This window comes from Mobula birostris, chromosome 13 (genome assembly GCF_030028105.1).
Source record: "Mobula birostris isolate sMobBir1 chromosome 13, sMobBir1.hap1, whole genome shotgun sequence".
Classification (NCBI taxonomy): domain Eukaryota; kingdom Metazoa; phylum Chordata; class Chondrichthyes; order Myliobatiformes; family Myliobatidae; genus Mobula; species Mobula birostris.
In genome coordinates this window covers 36,993,167-36,997,258 of record NC_092382.1, presented here as the reverse complement: position 1 = coordinate 36,997,258, position 4,092 = coordinate 36,993,167, and the positions used below count along the sequence as shown (strand labels likewise).

The window sequence follows — 4,092 nt, the reverse complement described above, 5'->3', positions numbered from 1 at the left end:
CAAAGGTTTGGAAAAAAAAGACCACCATATACAGTGGGCAGCGAAGAGAGCGTCAGTGGAGTGAGAGGGAGCAGAGTGGGATGGCTTTAGCTCAACAGGCTTCGGCGTGAACAGGCAGAGGCGAGGGTCGGTTCCGGTAAGCTTTGTTTTGTTTGTTTAGAGTAGAGAGAATGCCAGACAGGATGTTGCAATGCTCCTCTTACAGGATGTGGGAAGTCAGGGATCCCTTCGGTGTCCCTGACAACGACACCTGCAAGAAGTGCATCTAGCTTCGGCTCATAACAAACCGCGTTAGGGAACTGGAGCAGGAGCTGGATGACTTCTGGAACATTCGGGAGAATGGGGAGTTAATAGATAGTAGCTTCAGGGAGGTAGTTACGCTAAAGGAGCAGGGCACAGGTAATTGGGTTACCGTCAGGCAAGGGAAGGGGAAGGGGCAGGCAGAGCAGGGTTCTCCTGCGGCTATACCCCTCAACAAAATGTATACCGATTTGGGACCTGTTAGGGGGACGACTTACCTGGGACAAGTTGCGGCAGCCGGATCTCTGGCACTGAGTCTGGTTCTGCAGTGCAGAAGGGAGGGTGGAAGAAGAAGAGAGCGGTAGTGATAGGAGACTCGATAGTTGAAGGTACAGACAGGAGGTTCTGTGGTCGTGACAGAGAATCCAGGATGGTTTGTTGCCTCCCGGGTGCCAGGGTCGAGGATGTCTCTGATCGCTTGCATGACATTCTGAAGTGGGAGGGTGATCAGCCGGATGTCGTGGTGCACATCGGTACCAGTGACTTAGCAAGGAAGAGTGAGCTGGTCCTTAAGAGTGAGTATAGGGAGCTTGGTAGGAAGTTGAAAAGCAGGACCTCAAGGGCGGTAATCTCAGGATTGCTACCTGTGCCACGTGCCAGTGAGGGTAGGAATAGGATGCTCTGGCGGATGGACACGTGGCTGAGGAAACGGCGTAGGGGGCAGGGTTTCAGATTGCAGGACCATTGGGACCTCTTTTGGGGTAGGTGGCAGCTGTACAAGAGAGACGGGCTACACCTGAACTACAAGGGGACTAATATCCTTGCAGAGAGGATTGTTAGTGCTGTTGGGGAGGATTTAAACTAGATTTTCAGGGCGATGGGAACCCTAATGCCAGAGCAGATGGTGGAGCGGGATCTGATTGGTAAGTGGGAGGCCTTCAAAGGAGAAATTTTGAGAGTGCGGAGTTTGTATATTCCTGTCAGGATTAACGGCAAAGTGAATAAGAATAAGGAACCTTGGTTCTCGAGGGATATTGGAACTCTGATAAAGAACAAAAGAGAGATGTATGACATATATACGAAACAGGGAGCAAATAAGGTGCTTGAGGAGTATAAAAAGTGCAAAAAAGTACTTAAGAAAGAAATCAGGAAGGCTAAAAGAAGACATGAGGTTGCTTTGGCAGTCAAGGTGAAGGATAATCCAAAGAGCTTCAACAGGTATATTAAGAACAAAAGGAGAGTAAGGGATAAAATTGGTCCTCTTGAAGATCAGAGTGGTCGGCTATGTGCAGAACCAAAATAAATGGGAGAGATCTTAAACGTCTTTTTTGCGTCTGTATTTAGTAAGGAAACTGCATGAAGTCAATGGAAATACGGCAAAGAAGTAGTGACGTCATGGAATCTATTCAGGTTGAAGAGGAGTATGCTTGCTATCATGAGGCAAATCAGAGTAGATAAATCCCCCGGACCTGATAGGGTATTCCATCGGACCTTGAAGGAGATTAGTGTTGAAATTGCAGGGGCCCTGGCAGATATATTTAAAATGTCGGTATCTCCGGGTGAAGTGCCGGAGGACTGGAGGATAGCTCATGTTGTTCCGTTGTTTAAAAAAGGCTGTAAAAGTAATCCGGGAAATTATAGGCCGGTAACTTTGACGTCGGTAGTAGGTAATTTACTGGGTGGAGCACTAAGAGGAAAGATCTACAAGTATTTGAATTGACAGGGACTTATTAGGGAGAGGCGACATGGTTTTGTACGTGGTAGGTCATGTTTAACAACTCTATTAGAGTTTTTCTAGGAAGTTACCAGGAAAGTGGATGAACGGAAGACAGTGGATGTTGTCTACATGGACTTCAGTAAGGTCTTTGACAAGGTCTGGCATGGGAGGTTAGTTAGGGAGATTCAGTCGCCAGGTATACATGGTTAGGTAGTAAATTGGATTAGACATTGGCTCAATGGAAGAAGCCAGAGAGTGGTAGTGGAGAATTGCTTCTCTGAGTGGAGGCCTGTGACTAGTGGTGTGCCACAGGGATCAGTGCTGGGTCCATTGTTATTTGTCATCTATATCAATGATCTGGATAACAATGTGGTAAGTTGGATCAGCAAATTTGCTGTTGAACAAAGATTGGAGGTGTAGTGGACAGAGAGGAAGAGTTTCAAAGCTTGCAGAGGGATTTGGACCAGCTGGAAAAATGGGCTGAAAATGGGAGATGGAGTTTAAAACAGACCAGTGTGAGATATTGCACTTTGGAAGGACAAACCAAGTTAGAACATACAAGGCAAATGGAAGGGCACTGAGGAGTGCAGTAGAACAGAGGGATCTGGGAATACAGATACAAAATTCCCTAAAAGTGGCGTCATAGGTAGATAGGGTCGTAAAGAAAGCCTCTGGTATATTGGCCTTTATAAATGAAAGTATTGAGTATAAGAGTTGTAATGTTATGCTGAGGTTGTATAAGGTATTGGTGAGGTCGAATTTGGAGTACAGTATTGTGAGCAGTTTTGGTTACCAAATTACAGGAAGGAATTTAATAAGGTTGAAAGACTGCAGAGAAGGTTTACAAGGATGTTGCTGGGACTTGAGAAAGTGAGTTACAGAGAAAGGTTGAATAGGTTGCGACTTTATTCCCTGGAGCGTAGAAGAATGAGTGGAGATTTGATAGAGGTATACAAAATTATGATGGGTATATATAAAGTGAATGCAAGCAGGCTTTTTCCACTGAGGTTAGAGGAGAGAGAAAAAAAAAACAAAGGAAATAGGTTAAGGGTGAAGGAGGAAAAGTTTAAAGGGAACATTGGGGGTGGGGGGCTTCTTTGCACAGAGAGTGTTGGGAGTGTGGAGTGAGCTCCCAGAGAAAGTGGTAACTGCGCGCTCATTTTTAACATTTAAGAAAAACTTGGATAGGTGCATGCGTGAGAGATGTATGGAAGGATATGGTTCAGGTGCAGGTCAATGCGACTAGGCATAAAAATGGTCCGGCACAGCCAAGAGGGCCAAAAGGCCTGTTTCTGTGCTGTAATGTTCTATGGTTCTATGGTTCTGTGGTTCTCACCCTTTACTGAAAATAAACCAGAGTGGATAGTCCATCACTGAACTGGCTCCCCAACCCATTGTTTCAATGACGGTACAGCTCACTTATTTCTTCATTTTAATTATTTATGTATATTTTAATTTGTATTTCCTTATTGGGTAGTTGTCTATCGTTGAGTGCAGCATTTTTGCAGCTTCCCTGGTGGTCTAGTGGTTAGGATTCGGTGCTCTCACCGCCGCGGCCTGGGTTCGATTCCCGGTCAGGGAATTAGAATATTTCTTACTATAATTTATTGTACTCACTGTAACTTACCGTGTTTACCAACCTACTGTAACAACAACAGCATTTCCGTCTCTTTTTTGCCTACATCCTCCTGAATCAGGATCATAGGACCATATGATACAGTAGAATTACGTCGCTTGGCCTATCAGGTTTGCTTCGCCATTTCATGATGGATGATCCATTGTTTTCTCAGCCCCATTCTCTCTGTACCGTTTTGCATCCTGATCAATGAAATATCTATGAACATCTGTCTTAAATATACATACAGACCTGAACTACACAGCTGCTCGTGGCAACAAATTCCACAGATTGAACACTCTGGCTAAATAACTTACTCTTCATCTCCGCTGAAAAAGTATTCCCTCTATTCTAAGGCTGCGTCTTCTAGTCTTAGACTCTGCCACCACAGGAAACATCCCCTCCACATCCACTCTATCAAGGCCTTTCCCCATTCCATAGGTTTCAATGAGGTCACCCCTCATTCTTCTGAATTCCAGACACCACAGGCCCAGAGCCATCAAACTCTCTTCATATGAGA

General features: G+C 45.1%; 1 non-coding gene across 1 annotated transcript; it reads left to right on the top strand.

Annotated features, from left to right (window-relative positions):
* Positions 1 to 3,467: 3,467 nt before the first annotated feature.
* Positions 3,468 to 3,539, top strand: trnae-cuc (transfer RNA glutamic acid (anticodon CUC)). The gene has a single exon. It is a non-coding gene; the product is annotated as a tRNA-Glu (tRNA).
* The last annotated feature ends 553 nt before the right edge of the window (positions 3,540 to 4,092 follow it).